We start from the raw sequence: 17,127 nt of genomic DNA, 5'->3' as shown, positions 1-17,127 counted from the left end.
TATCTTTAGAGAAAAAGATACCTAGGGTATCTCAGCCTCCTGAGATACTGCAGTAATGAAGTTCAGCTGCTTGGTGTAGGAATCCACCCTCTGAGGACCACCCTGAGGCCATCACCTACCAAGAACCCCCGTGCTGGATGGGATGCCATGTGCCATTTCCTTGCAGCAGTGCCAGCTCCAGCCCCTCCATCTGCTTACCTGGGATGCCAAGGGCACTGGAACAACTGCTTCTCAACCACCTGGCAAAATGGTTTTGGGGTTTTTTCCTGGTTTATTTTTAGCACAGATTGGTTCGCTGATCTCATTTTCCATGTGGCCTCAGGGGGTGCCTGGGGAAGAAACAGTTGTGGCAAAGCAAAGAGAGTGAGATGAGAAGAGTGGCTGAAGGTCAGGAGAGCCGAGCTGGCGCTGTCCCGAGGAGCTGCAGCCGGAGCGCTGCTCCCGCCTGGCACGCAGGGAGGTGAATGCCTTTGGGTCCCCGGGGGCTCTCTGCACAAACCAGGGGCTACAGCAGTCAGCAGATGAAGGCTGCTGCAGAAGGATGGTTTGGTCTTACAATATAACCTTTCTGGAGGCTCTGACATCACAAATAATGCATCAGTTGTGGCACTTGCATAGAAGAGGGTAGCTCAGACTCCTGTATAGTCATGGTTCTTAGCACTTTCCTTTTTTACATATATGTTATGAAGACAGAAATAATGGGGCCCTTAAAACACAAGTGTTCTTTTAATACCCCAGTGAGATAACTTCAAAAGGTAACTGCACTGTATCACCTGCACTATTTAACTCTACTTTTTTTAGCTTATCATTATTTTCCTAAATTCCATTAAGAGTCTGAGTATGGAAAAACACACAAGAAATAAAAACAAGCTCTACCTTCCTGTTAGCTGCTAACAGTCTTTCAAGCAATTAATCAGAATGCTCTGTGAGAATAACACAAATTATATAGTGAATAAGTCCAGCTTGGTCAGGTTTATTACTTAGTTTAGCATCTTTGTTTCCTTGAGAAGATGGTTTCTGAGGCTGTATGAGAAGGTCAAGCCCCTTTTGACCTCAGGGTTGTGAGCTGGATCAGGAGAGCAGTAGAAATTCTAGGACACAGCTGTAGAGGTATGTGAGTGCATTATTTTGTTAAAAATTGGATCAGGGAGTAATATATTTTGTTGAAATCAGAAACCAAGAAGCTTACAGATACTATGCATAAATAAATCCCATTTTATTTTTAAGGAATTATTTAAGGGATTTAAAAAAATAATCTTCTTATCTTTAAACCACTGGAAATGGAACAATAAGCATAAACCTATCTGGAACATTAGGGACTTTGAACATAGATGTTTGGTTCTTTATCTTAAGGGTCCTACGCTGCATATGAATAATATGCTAATTATGAACCACTTGCTAACTTGTAAATCTGCAATAACACACTTGCTTCACTACATGCAACAGAACTCTATAAATAATCAGGTGAATTTTACTTTTCCTTGTACAAGGTATCAGTGTCACTAATAGCAAGCTGTGCATTCTCGATTAGCGATTATGTTGCCAAGATTAAGTTACTCCTGGTGCTTTAAAAATAACCTTGACTATTCCTCTTGTCTCAGAATTGCCTGGCACAAATCTTTCACAGGAGTGATGCCCGTGTCACACAATACTGTAGTGACATTATTGGATTAAAGGCAGTCAGCAAGAAGAGTCCAAAGCACTTCCCAAGATAAGTTTCTTAGGAAAAGTACTTCCTACAGAAAACCTATGCCCCTAAGAGAGTGTAATCCACCATCTACTGAGAATAACAGCAGCCATACCATGATATTAGATAGAAAGAAGGGTAGAAAAGCTTTTTGGCAGAAAAACCTCTTAGGACAGCATGTAGCACAGTAGTTGGATTGAAATAAGGTTATCCAACTTGACATTTTTTTCTGAAGCTGGCTCAGTTTTTTTAATGGCATTAACAATACTGCAGGAGAGTTGAGTAGGTAAACTGACAAGCTGTTTTCATCTCTGAGTGCTATTTCTACCATTTACATTGTGCAATTTTACTACCGTGTGCTCCTTCTGACAAGGAGGGGGGACAGTATCATGTTGGCTTTTAGTGAACAGACAATTCAGCATGACCTCCAGATATTATGCCACTGAATATATTGGTGCTACACCTATATCTTGAGTATCTTGTGCCACTCTGATTCCTCTCTTCTCAATCTCATGAAATGATCTTCTAAAAGGAGAAAAGATACAGAAAGGGGTTAATGTGGATGTACTTATCTACCTGTGCCCTTTTGTTAATCTTTAAAACTAAAAACTAATGGTAATCTAGAATCAAAGTCAATGTATTTGACTTCATTTCTCTTCAGAAAGTTGACAGAAATGTCCTATTCTCTCTCAGAAATTATTGAAAAGGGTGTGGTAGAGAGCTGTTTAACAATAACCTTTCTGAAGATTAATAAGGGGCAGTTGCAACATTTCATAAGCCAACACCTAGGATTAAATTCCTAGAAACATATTTAAATATCAAAGGGAATTCTTTTCTTCACACAGTTAATAGATAAATCGAGTCACCTTTTGGCAATAAGGAGTTGCAAGGTAAAAGCCCGTGAATGAGATTTAAGAGCAATTCTGGCAAGGATATTAGATTATATAAATTCTTAATTTGATCCCAAACTACTGATTTTATCTTCCTGTGACTTGTACCTCAATAGTAGAAGTTACTGTTGTGTACAGCTTGAAGAGCACATACTCATATGTTCAGTGCTACTGGAGCACATATACTGTATTACAACTCAATTTATACTATCCAGACATTGATTGTAGTACTTTAGTATTTAAGAAAGGAATAGAATATTGAAATACAATTTGTGCAAATCTTGTTTAATTATTACAAGATATAAGTACACTCTCTAAATAAAATCATTATAAAGCACGAGTCTATACACAGACCATCACTATGATATGAAAGCAGTTTCCAAAACACATACAAATTCTTTTAATAAAGATACATATTTCTGTTAGCCCATCAATTATATTGGGTTCTGCTCGTTTACACTTGTACATTTGAAATTCAAATGGAACTGTAGTAGGATAACACCTCTGAAGCTGCTTTTAACTAGAAACCCTGAGAAATCCTTGCTGTTGCTCAGCAGGAGCATTTCATTCATCCCCTGGAGCAGAACCTCATTTTATCCTTGAACACTGCCAGGGCTTTTTCTTGAACATGGAGGTGCAGGGCATGCTTCTAAGTAATGAATGAGAACTGCTGGGCAAGGCATAAAAGCTTCCACATTGACAAAACATCCAGTTCATGTTACTGTCCCTAGGTGTGCGTGCCTTTATGTGCCTAGCACACAATAAATAATCCCGTGTGGTTGAAAAATACCCAGATAGATACTTGATACGAAAAACGCGAACATCAAAATTATGTTTTTTTATTTTTAGGCATCAGACTGTCATGAAACAAAGACTATGGTACCATTTAACATACGTTTGGTGTCACTGCTTAATCTTTCTTTGCTGTGCTGCCTGTGCTTTAATCACCACTCTGTCACATTTACCCCACTGCAGACGCCAGCAGTGCAGGTATGCAGTAACGCTGCCCGTGCCCCGTGTCCCCACGTCCCCATGTCCCTGTGTCCCTGTGTCCCTGAGTCCCCATGTTCCCGTGCCCACGTCCCTGTATCCCTGGCACCTGCAGTCCGTCCTGTTCCAGGCTGGAGCAGCATCCCTGCTGTGCCAAGGGCTCCAGAGCCCAGCACCATCCCCTATCCCCATGTGTCTCCCAGTGATACTCTGTGCTGGCAGGGTGGCCCGTGTGGCCTCTGCTTGCCTGGGAGGCTCCAGCCCCTGTGGCACGGTGGCAGTAGGGTGTTGCCCATCATACAGTGGCTGCCTGCTCTTGTCCTGCTGCACTGTGACATGTCAGTCCTGTGCCAGTGTCCCTGGTGCTGGCCTAGCCTGGTCCCCACACTCTGACAGGGTGGCAGCCCCTGCAGGTGCCCTTGGAGAGCTGGCTCCAAGTGAGGCCCACATCTGTTTGCCTGCATTTAATAAGTCTGCTGGCAACTGCCCATTGACAATTAAATTATTTGTCTTCAGGAAATTGAAGTTGTGGGGAATCTGACTTCCTGGGTTTCAGCTGCTATTTGCTGCTTCAGGGGGTCTTTGTCCAAAAAGGTGGATCCTGGGCTGCACCTGTGGCTCTTCAGGGTCTTCCACTGCATGCAATTGATCTGAGTGAGGACATGCAGATCTTTTTCTAGAGTTGTTTTTTCTATGGTTCATTGAGTAATTTTGTTGAGATTTGGGTTTTTTTGGTGCTGGCAAAAGATATGGAACAAAAGAGCCCCAAACAAAAATTTGTCTGGCATGCCTGTCAGAGATGCCTTGATTTCTGCCAGTCCTCCAGCTGCTGGTTCCATCTGTTGTCTCCTGATTTTTTTTTTCCACTTGTACCCACCTTAGGGCACAAGCCACTTCTGTGTATGTGAATCTAAAGGGACTGGTATGACACAATATCTCCTCGATGCTTCAGCAATACTATATATAATATATATCTCAGCAAGAGATTTAAAATAAAATACTTGTAATTAATGAATAATCAAGAATATCAATGTTCCTTACACTCTAGTTAAACATACGTGGCAGCTCTGATTTTTGTACAGAGGTGTGTTTATTGTCACTTTAATAGTTTTCTTTTTCTAAAACATCCCTACAGGGCACCTTCAGAGCATCTGACTGGCAGTGCCTGCCTGTGCATGCCCACTGGAAATGCTGATCTTCTGAGTAAGAGCTGAGCTGGTGGACACTGACTTTGAATCACCAAGTGTTACTTGTTCATCAACATTTTGCTGCTGTCTTCTCTTGACCCTTCAGCTGCTCCTCCCAGTGTGACTTGCCTCAGTCTCTCTTCCTCTTCCCAAATGGGATGTCTCTCTTCCTCTTCCTCTCAAATGGGAGTCTGGTCCCCCATTTTCACTCCTCCTCCCTTTACTGTCCCACAAGCCACATTTTTTCATGCTCTGTCATGCAGGGCTGGGAGTGCATCCAGCCTCTGCACATCCAGGGCCTGGTCACAGCCCCCTGTTGTCACCTGCAACACTGTGCCAGACTACCTTGTGACTGGGAGACAGCACACACAGGCTGGATTAATCCTCAAGCCCTTGTCTCCATGAAAAAGTGTAGCCATTGAAAATAGCAGGGCAATTGAAGAGGTGTTGTACTCACACAAGTGATGCAAATCTTGTTAAGTGTGCTTATGTTGCTACTGATTTTCACACAAGAAGGGAGGTAACCTTTATTTTCATTGTCTGTATTTATGCTGTGCAAACTTCTTCCACAGCTGATGGTGGTCCACGATTCTCAAAGTAAAAAATCACCCTTCTACTTGACATGCTTGTATTTTGTGTAGAAAAACCTAATATATCACAGAAAGAGAGGAGATGAGAAAATACAGCTGCTGTATCATTGTACTGCAGATTAAATCACATGATTTCAAAAATTTCAGCTGGAACAAGAACAGCAAAGTCAGTAAAACATATTGCAGAAGTACAGCAGTTTTGAGGCAGCCACGTGGTGCACATGAGGGCTTCCTCAGGCCTAACAAATAATGTGTCTAGTTGGTGAGATCTGTTTCAGAGATGGAGGGAAATATGAGGCAGCACATGGCCTGCTTTTTCTATTGTGTAGGCTTAGTTTCTCATTTATTTTAAAAGAGCTTCAAAATGAACAACATATATCCCCCCCTAGGTGAATAATTTTGTTTCAGTCCACAGCGTGGCATCTCAATTTCAGCTGCAAAGACTTTGGCTCAAGATGCCAGGCCCTGTGCTAGAACAGCTGAGATGTGGACATGTGCTCTTCTGCCATCCCTGCTGTGGAGAGGGGCAGGTCAGAAAATCAAAGCTGGGATTAGTAACACAATACACCACAGTAGGAAAATTCACCAGGGCTCATCTGTTGGATCCTGAACACTTCTGAGAGCATATTTAAAGTCTTCTGCTTTGGTGTGGGGTTTCAGGTTTTTAAAATTGGTTTGGTTCCTTGTTTTTTTTTAATTTCTTTTTTCAGTGGACTGAGCTCCTCTATGGATTTCACTCCAGGGTGCCGTGGAAGAGCTGGCCTGTTCTCCATGGGCACATGGAGCAACCTGCAGGAAGACATAACAGAGACTAACAAAACTCTGAAGTAGATGACCTGCAGCCACATTAATTATTGATCATGTTAGCAGTTGATGAGTTGTGCTAAATTGATCTGTGGCAAGATAATGTGAATTAAAAGCTGATTAAATATTTAGTTTTGGGCTCTTTCTATATGGCAGGAATTTGAATTAAAGGCTACACAGGAGTCATGACTGGAATCAACTTCTCAGTAAAGACAAGATGTCAGAATAAAAGGTACTATCTAAATGTAAATCATGATTTGTTAGAGGAGGATTCTCTTGTAGATAAACATTTTAATGAGGGGCTGGAAATCTTTCCTCACAAAATTCTCTAAAGGTAGGATGATAGATTATAATTTTGTTGTTATTAGTTTAATTCCTCCATATTTTGCTTTCATTAAATGCTGCTGCATCTGAGGTAGTGCACAAAGCATTGCAGGGAAAAAGAGAGACTAAAACCCTGTAGGAAGTGAAGGAGTACTATTGGCTGAAACTCCATATGTTTGTTGCAGCACTGCAATGCTGTACAGCTGGAGCACAGCTTGAGTGAAATGAATCTGTAGATGACTGGTGAGAGGAAGTAAGGGGGCTAATTCTGACATTGGATACATATATGTCTGTGCATATATATATATATATCAGGCAAAAGAATTTGCTGATGACTCTGCGCAGGGGCTTGTAACAGAAGGGAGCCAGTGCCCTGAGCTAAAGTGCCTTTGCCAGTGAGATAAATCCCACTGAAGAAAAATCACTCCCTCTGAAGAAGAGCTGCCCAGATCCCCTCAGTGTGCTCGGATCGTACTGTGTTGCCTCACATACTATTTTGAAAGACTTTATGGTATCATTAATAGAGTTTTGAAGGCTGACATGCATTCTTAGTTGGTTTAGGTGCTGCAGTTCCAAATAAATCCTTCCTTGGTTCTCCCAACCTCTTTCAAAAGAAACATCCTTAATGTAAAGCAGTCTTGGTCCTTAAGTGGAAATGTGTTTTATCTCACCAGTTTAGTGCAAACAGACTTGAGTTATCTTTAGCGAGAAGGCTCCTGCCTACTGTAGTTTCTTCCTTACAGTTCATCTCACTTCATTCCTTCATGTACCAGAGAGCACTTTGGTATTCAAGGGTATTTGTCTTGTTTTTTCTCACCCTTCACAAAAGCTGTCCTCTGCTTAACATGCACATTTTTTCCTTCGGAGCCATTTTCCTCTGTAGGCTCTCTGAGCTGGCCAGCTGCCAAACAGTAGGGTGAGCTGCATGAAAAAGCCTTGATCATTGACAGGCTGTCTTACAATTTCTTTCTTGTATTCAAGATGCAGATGGATGTTATTAGAAAGGTTTTTACTTTGAATGTGCACGGCTTGTCCACATGGCTGAGATTAGTGTTCAATACTCACATAAAGCTTTTCATCCTCAAAAGGACTTTACAAGCTCCAGCCCTCAAAACACCCCCGCAAGGTAGGTGCCCAAGTTTTGTTATATGTGTTATAACAAGGAGGGACACATGTTAGTAACTTGTTCAAAGATGTATAGCACAGCAAGCATTATAAAGGAAGGAATTATTTACACTTTCCTAATGTTCTTCTGTGATGTGTTTCTATGAAAATAATAAGTTAAAAGACTTCACCACAGCAACATTCCTTTCCCTATGAAAGAAGTGATTAGTGACATCAAAAATTAATTAAAATGTATCTCAGGTTATACTACTACTAGATAAAAATGCAGCATTTCTAAAATTTATGAGGCCAAATATGCTACTGCACTAAGCTTCAATTAATACAGCAGAACTGGAGCCTACAGGGATCGTCAAAGAGACTCAAATTTGATAGAAGATTTGGAGCATTTGCCTCAAACCATACTTTAAAACAGAGGGAAATGATTATGGCAAGAATGATGAAAAATGCCTTCTCAGTTGAAAGGACAGTGCAGGATTATTTTTTTTTCCTCTGCTTTGAGTGCATGATTATAATTAAAACAGCTCCAGTAACCTGAACAGTCCCAATATGAACTCCCTTTCACTGAAAGTTCTTGTAATATTGTACCTCATCTTAGTGAGGAGGCTGAAATAAGCTGTAGCAGCAAAAGATATCTCTATAATGATGTATTTGCACTGAGCTACTGGCATGACTGTGCTGATGTGCTTTACCTTGCACTGACAAGGCAGTGGAAGTTTCCAGTGTTGACCAGCACACATAACCTGGCCAGGGCCACTCTGGGATGTGGTTTCTAAACTAGGTTGGCTCTTCTGGATAAAGCAGCAGGGGCTAGCTGCTAGGGGGAGTCTGCAGGCACAGGGGTTTGCTCCACAGACATACACCTACTTTATGCTTTCTGGGTAAACAGATTACAGATAGCCTGTCTAGCCCAAGCCCTGAGGAGGGTAGAGCTTGATAGGCTAAAACAAGGGTATACTTTAATTCTGTTCCATCTTCCCTGCTTTTTGATGCAGCCTTGCTTTCTTTCAGATTATTGTTTTTTTTTTCACAAAGTGAATATTTGCACAGGTATGTCAGTTGAATGAAGGACTCTGCAGCATCTCAGGAAAGAAGCTGAGTGTAACTGAACTCCCTGGTGTGTCAGGTAGGACTGCATTCTTAGTGCTGCAAAGAGTAGGGTGAAGGATTGGAATGGTATAAACTAGCCATGCTTTTTTAACCCCATTTTTTTTTTTCCCCAGAATACTTTTACATTCTATCTTATCTCTCTCTTATTTGCCTGGGAAAGCTATCTGGCCCCACAAAGTACTCTGGAGAAAAAGGGAAAGTGAGTAATCTTCTGGCTTTATGACTACTATACAGTGTTTCAGGTAAATTCAGGGAGACGATGGGCACATAAATTAAAGAAATTTTTCTTAAGGGAAATTAAAAATGGAACAAGTTATCACATTTTTATGGTTTCTACATCCTCAGCCTTTAATGCCAGCTACCCTATTTCACTTTATAATTGTGCAAGTGAGTGCATCTAGGCCAATTAAGTATTTTCAGTTGCTTTCAAAAGGATTGCAAATGCTTCCTAGAAGATGGAGATACCATAAGATTTAACCTTTATCATTTGGGTTAAGGTTAAGAGAAGCTTTTTCAGGGCCACTACTTACCTGCATGGTTTTGAAGAAAAGACATATATGTGGTCATACCATGAGATATTTTAGTGAATAGCTCAAAGCTATGTATTACTTTGGATATCTTCAGTACTTTTATTTCTCCTTAAAATTTGCTAAAACAAAGATCTGCAAGCACTACAAAATGGGTTCAGGCCACTCTAGTCCAATTTTTCTCAAATGCCATACATTTTCACCCACCTACAAATTCCTTTCTTATTTTCCACAAGATTAGCCTTGGAACCTTCAGGTTTGAGGCTCCCATAAAATGAAGTGCAATTTAATTCTCACATGCACAGGTCTTTTAAGATCTAACTACAGTAGGAAAATACTTCCCCTAACTTCAGTATTGGTCTCCAAATTCAAATGAACTGAATAGCTGTAGCATTATTGGTTTTAAAAAATTCTATTTTTGCTTGAAAGACCCTTTTTTGCACTTTGAAGATCTGCTCTATGTGTTTTTAATCACTTGTATCTACATTGACCAGGAGTGTCAACCTGCTATCTGGGTCAGACATTTACATATAAGGTGAGAGGGACCCTCACTGAGAGTATATTAGTGATGAGTGTGGGTTAAAGATTCCAGGTACTTCAAATAAAACTTCAGAAAGTCTATTTGAAAATAAGCAAAGTATCCATGTAAATACTTGACTTCTGGAGCATTGAGAGTATTTTTGTAACACAAGGGACCAAGACAGGTTAATTAAAGCTGAAATTTTCTGCTGTGCTTCAACTCCTTTGCTCTATAGCAAGAGGAATCTAAGCTCATACCTGTATGCAGTAGTAATGCAAAGGCTTGAGGCAACATTGTTAGCTACTCACATGAACGGAATGAAGTTACACAGCTCCCTTCCACCTGAGAGAAAAACTATTTTAACAGCTCGTGCGTCACTAACAAGACACAGATGTCGCCATTGGGCAAACAGGGGCAAGATTGTTTTGCTGTTCATCATGCAGCTCTTCCTGGGCACGGCTGAGCACACCTTAGAGAGGTGTGTTTCTCTGGGGGTTTCAAGCAATGCATTATTTTTTTTAGCTGGAGTCCATCCTCTGCTGCAGCACTATGAGAACTCCCTAAAAGCCCAGCAGGGATCAGAGACAGGGAGAGAGTGCTTAGCTGTTTTAAATAAGCAGAATATTTTTGGTCTCAGTTTTAATCAGATGAGGATGTGGGCTGTAAAACAAAGATACACTGAAGCAGGAGAATTATCTGGAACTCTTCTCAAGAACTCTTCTCCCACCGAAGAATCTGCTTCTTCATGTGAATGCTGCTTGTGCACAAACAAGAGTACTTGGATTCCAATCTCCACCCTCCAGTTTATTTGCAGGAGGGTAGTTGTGAAGTATTTCAAGACTTCCTTATCCAAAGACTAAATACATAGGATTGTCTCCATTCCAGCTAGCTTGAGCTGAAGGAAGAGAGACAAAATTTAAATATGCACAGCTGGACTGTGATTACAGTGGCAGTGCACAGGGCTCTTGTCATGCCAGCCAGGTGCCAGCATATGGCAGGTGCCACTTGTAAGTGGCCAATTAAAAAAACCCAAAAAACTAAAAACCTAAAAAACAAAAGGAAAATTCTTGGCAAATATTTTCCTCCAACAAAATCTTTGAGACTTCTTTTATTTTTCAAAAGTTACATCTTCCAGAGAGTCATCTCTTTGCCGCAAAGCGTTAATCTCAACTACCTCTTTCTGTCCAATTACTTCCCACATGTCAGTTTCTCTTCCTGACCTAGAAAACTTATTTACAAGATATACTTGGTTGGCTACAGATCTTCATCTGCAACTTCTCTCTGCTACTTGCTCTGCTAAGCACAGCAACAAAGACAGAGGCTTTTTATTCTTATTTTATTTTTTTTTTCTAGAAAGGAAAAGTGAAAGAGGCAGTGTGTTCCCATGTTCTTCCACCAGTGGCACAAGAAGACAATGGTGCAAGTTCTCAGCACAAATCAGTTGTTGCAGGAGTAGGAAGATAGTGTTTATCACAGCTAGCAGCTGAATGTTTAAAGAGTATTATGAGTATCTGTTACATAAATGAAACAAATAACAAAATTAACATAAAAACCCTGAGGAAAAGTGATAAGTTGTTGCTGTCTGTCTTAGATCCAAGAAACACAGGGAATACATTGTGTAAACTTCTACCTCAGAGCTAGTGACTGCTTAAGAGTGCAGTACTGCTTATTTTTATCTGGTCCTTCACATCTCTGTTTCTGTGTTACTGGAGGATTTCTTGCTCCAACTGAATTTTAGCCTTGAGTTTATCATTATGCATTTGTACAGAAGCTGAAGGTTACAGTGGAAATAGGGATCTCTTTGTATTAATTAATTACAAAAGGAAAGGACTAGAAAGCCTTAATTTTCACTGCTGACATTAACTGAGACTGTAGAATCTCTGAAATACATTTGGTCATAATAGTGTTTTGAACCTGAAGTGTGTAATTTTTTTTATTATCTGTCTATTAAGAATGTTCTTTGAATACAGGTTCAGTGAGGAGCTCTGCACACAAGGTGAGGCATATTGTCATTAAATTGTCCAGAATGATCAAAACAATTTCATGATAAGCTTAGATCACCTTGGTGGCTTAATTCAGCATCCATCTACCTGGAATATGCTTTCTTTGGATAGAGTAAAATTTTATTTTAAAACTCTTTTATTCCAGTTACTGGATGGTTTCTTCCTGGAAGAATAGATGGAACAGAAATCGATGGAGTCTGGTATCACTAATTTGTAAGTAATTTTACAGAATTCACTGAACTTAAAACTGGTTCTATTCATTTAAATTGGTACCTAGTACTTGTCACATTATGATATAGGTGTGAATATGCTTTGCCAGGATATGTATGCACAGCAGAGAAACATTCACTTAAGTACACACCCACACATCCCCATATGCTTTGAACAGATCTAAATGGTGACTGAAGGATGAAGAAGGCTGAGCCACATAAACATTATCCACAATGACTATTAATTTCAAGGCAAAGCAATAATTTATAAAGGTTGTTAGGAAGCAATGTAAATGCAAATGCTCTTCTAATAAGTGCCGGGAGTATTACATTGGAACATGTTTGTGATTCACCACAGTGTGTTAGGCAGGATGGAGCGTGGATGATTTCTCTGGAAGATGGTGACAAGAGTAAAGAGGTGAAAACTGACAGGAATGTGGTGTCTGGGGACTCAGTCCAAGGAATAGCTCCAGTATGGGCTGACTTAGCAGAGCAGTAGGCAGTGCTTGGTGCTGGAGCGAGGACGGGCGATATCTGGAATAATTAATCAATAATACATTATGGAAAAATGCTACCAGCTGTAAAATTAATTTGTAGAATAATGCCCTCAAGTAATGCCAAAAGTTATAAATATATTCATATTTTTAAACAGCTAGTAAAGCTGAAGACAAATGTTTCTATAATATATAATAATAATATATGATATATGATATATGATATATCTGACTTTTAAAACATGAAAAGGTTTCTGAGGGCAGCCAGTGAAAATTAGGCTGTTAGTATCAAATCCAAATGGTTTTAAAAACAATGTTAACAACATTTTTTTTCTCATATAAATATTTTATATCCTGATTCAGGAATAAAGCTCCTATCTCCTATGTTTTTCAGTTTCCTAGCAGAGCTTTACATATTTTATTTATCATTCTGCATTATCTATTAGATAACTTTATCATCGAGTGTTTTGTGGAAAGCAGTATTGTTGGACAATAATCATCATCTGGCTATCTATCATTAATATGTATGAATTAAATTATTTTAAAGACTTGGCCAGCTTTGAATAAATAGTAATCCCATCTATATTTGACTTTTAGACAATTTCTACTTTTGATACTTTGGCACAATCATGTAATATTTGGGTTGTAGAAACTTCAAAAGATTATTTTAAATAATGCAATTATAGTTTTTTCAGAAAGAGTAAGCTTGTATTTTATTTTAGGAAAGATTGGTTTATTGGTAAAACAGTGAAATGTAAGCTTGGGCTTTAATTTGTTCAGTCATTTAAATTTCAAAGGCAATGAGTAAGAATGAAATATTTTTTTCCTTATTTGGGATGTCATTTACTGAAATATATTATTAGAAATATATGTGACACCAAATTTGTAGATCATGAAACTGTTATGAGATACATTCAGCAGTTGAAATTGTTCCTATGTATATCCTGCCTATATTAGTTCATGGATGACTATTTGTAAAGGAGTGGAGTGCCTTTTTAACCTATACATTATTCAGAAAGTGTTATCTATCTAAAATGACACTTTAGTCTCTCTGATACTTTTGCCACTGTGTAGCAGGTGCAATTTGAGACCCACACAGAGCACCTCTCCATGCTGGCAGCCTGTCCCAGAGCACACCAGGACTGAAGCACTGACTTATTGCTGTGTGCTTTGTACCATCCCACCAATCCAACCTCATTCACCACACATCCTGATGTGCAAAAGATGCAATTTCACTGTTTCTCTCTGTGGTTAGTTTTATGTTTAAAAAAACCCCTCAAAATGCTGCTGCTACTGTTACTAGAAATAGCACTTTACTGTGCTTCTTTGTATCTCAGAATACCTAAGAAGTTTAAAAGTTGCTACTTTTGTGTCTCTTTTCACAGACGGGGAAGGTGGGGCAGATGTTGACCTGAGGTCTGGAGCACACCTTCCCAGCAGGGTACCAGGAGAGAAGACCTCCCATCTTCACTTTTACTCCTGAGGGATGAGGGGCAGACCTGTACCGTGGTCACAAGCACAGAGCAAGTTTGTGTAGATGTTCCAGACCTTCAGAAACACACACCTGACCTTCAAGAGCTGCTGCAGATTTGTTCAGTGCTCACACAGTGTGTAGCACAGTTCTGCTGTGCCTCCTGGGTGCTGCTGCAGTACAGCCACCTTTCCTTTTGTTTGGGCACCTTTATCAGTACAGCTGAAGGGAACACTGTGTGGACTGTGAATTCCTCTCCAAGATCATATAAATACTTGGACGGCACATGCTGTTTCTCTAGTATTAATCTAACTAGCTAGAGCTGGTTTGCATACATCTGCAGCTACAGCAGAAGTTTAATGATAAATACGCCCAAATGTAGCTATGCAAATAGTGGCAAATTCTGAATAAATGCATGAAATGCATTATAGTAGTCAAAAGTTCTTCTGTTTTTCCTTCAATAAAAAAAACAAAACAAAGGATGATTTTTCCTTTATGGCACAGGCCAGGTTCTCTTTTGTAATCTTCAGAATTTCATACATCTTATGAGTATAAAAGGATCATAAAACCTGTGGTAAACATTCAAGAATTATTTTACTATGGTCTGAATTAGCCTTCTACCTATCAGAGGTGCAGAGTGGTTGTTCCATATTGCGCCCATACATAAATGATTACTGGACAACAAATATCCACAATAACAGAGCATGTTATGTAAAAAATGAACAGACAAAACCACACAAACAAACAAGCAAACTCATATGCCCTTCATCATAATGCAGAAGGTACTAAAAACTGCAATTGCAAGTGGTAGTAATCCCAGCCATGTATAAATCCCAGAAGTGGGAATCATTCTTGGAAATGATGCCACCCTAAAGAGAGAGCATAGAGGCTAATCTTATTTAAAGGATAAGATACTCTCTCCTTGGTAGTGGCCTTACTTGTACCTAAAATAATTAATATTTTACTTAAAATCCAACAAAATTGGCTTCTGCCCAGTCCAGAGGGGATGGCTACTGTTCTCAAGGTCAACTCTGGAGGGGTTCACCAGGCCAATACCTCTGTTCCCCAATAACTGTCTACCTCCATGAATGGTTATGGAAGTATCTTTTTATGGTTGCCAAGAAGAAAGATATGGGAAGGAGTAGGGCAATTCTAAGGGCTGGAGTTTGACTGCATGAATCTGCTTCACCTGCTGTGCTATCTCCAGTTGATAGATGGAAACAAGTACTTACCCAAGAAATGGGAGAAAGGAGCATCCCTGGGCTTATAACCATACAGACTGTTGATAATGCTAAACTCCCTCAAAATGGCAGTGTTTTATTTCTTACCAGGGCAGACTGGTGCATCCCAAGCAAGCCAAGCATCTAACTGTGGGTGACTAACTACAGGTGTAATGAATTGAAAGTCATATGGCTAAGCTAAGTGCAAGCTTTTCAAAGTGTATTTTCTTTAAAATGAGGTTTAGCAAATGAACAAAATGTTCCCAGAACTGCTGAATTTGTTTTCTTAGCATTTTAGTAACTGTTTGACCTGACCATTTCAAATTACCACTTGAAAGAAATGGACATATTCAGGAGGGCAGATACCCTGTCTTTCTAAGGCAAAATACTTCTATAAAATAACATAGCTATTACTTCTAGCTATCCAAAAAAGATATTATGCTGAGCTGTCATATTTTGTGTTGCAGCGTTTTCATACTGTTGAAATAGCAACATTATATGAACTGCATGTGTATAGTTAACTCTTGGTTTCCTGGTGTAAGATGGGTAGGAAACCTGTGTAATGTATTACCATGACCAGAAAAACACTCCCCCTCAAAACAAACAAACAAACAAAAAAACCACCAACCAACCCAATCCATTGTAAATAAGGGTAAAGCTAGATAATATATCCTGAAGAGTAACCAATAAGCAAAATGAATGGCATGTCCTGGTATATATGTGTATTTAAAATCATACTGATTTTTTGTTGAAGATGAAAAACCGGAAGGCAGTAAGACTAAGAGAAAATGTAAGTTGCAAAAGCATTTGACACTGTAAATTATGTTTTGTTGAATACTTGCAGTGAAAAATGGGGGTTTCTGGAGATAATTGCATGTTTTCTCAAGTAATAACTGTCCTTACTCTGAATCTTGATGATTATTTACTGATTTATTGTTTATTTTTTTCTATTCAGAAGTAACTAGACTGATTTCAGCAAGAGAAAAAAAAATGGCATAAAGGACATGCTAGTATCCACCATGGAGGATATGAATAATCAGAAGTATTTGCTTTATACAAATATGTTGCTTACAGACACAAGAAAAGGTGTTAACACAACACATCCTTAAATATTATTGAGAAGTTGTTGAGTATATTTGTACATAGTTCTCTATGTACAGTTCTCTTCTTTCATTCATTCCCATTTCTAACAAGTCACGTAATGTGTTATAGGCCTTTGACACAGATCTATAACCATCGAGATTTGTGACACTGATCAGAATACAATGAGAGCCCTGAAATCCCATTCTCTGAAGAGGAATATCCCTATGAATCACAGGTATTGTGTTACCAGACAGCACAGCAAAAAATTAACCAGAGCAAAACACTCGACTTGATGCTGTTACAGCTAATAGGTCTGAAATGAAAGATAATTGCATATTAAAATAGAGTGGGTAGCTCTGTTTTGATGTAGAGATATAAAGATGTCAGGCAAGCTAGGCTGCAGCAGCAGGGAATGGGTGCCCTGAAGTGATTGAGGAGTGAAGCCCAAGAGAGCATTCCTCACATTCCTGTGGCACTCCTGCTATACATATGCCCCCCAAAAAAAGGGCATTCCAGCACTCCGGATTGGTAAACTGAGCTGCAGAAAAGCTGGCACTTTTCTATAGCTGCAGGCTTGATTAATTTGAAGGAATTATTATCATCACTGGATGATGAACACGAGGCATATTTAAACTGTTATTTTTTAGGGCACAGGACATGACATTTTCAATCTGTTACTAAAAAAAAAAAAAAAAAAATTAAAATCCCCCATAAGGACTTCTAGTAAGCACCGATAAGCAAGATATAGAGAATGTGGAGCACTCCCTAGTATTTTCCAATGATCTGCCCAGAATAATTGGTATTACTGCAAAAATATTTTGCTGACACATATGAGTAGGATTAGCCCAAAGAGCTATCTTTGTTAATGAGCCGTATCTAGAAATTGAGTAGGTTTA

This window comes from Lonchura striata, chromosome 4 (genome assembly GCF_050655825.1).
Source record: "Lonchura striata isolate lonStrDom1 chromosome 4, ASM5065582v1, whole genome shotgun sequence".
In the NCBI taxonomy this organism is placed as follows: domain Eukaryota; kingdom Metazoa; phylum Chordata; class Aves; order Passeriformes; family Estrildidae; genus Lonchura; species Lonchura striata.
Note: the sequence above shows the minus strand (reverse complement) of the source record.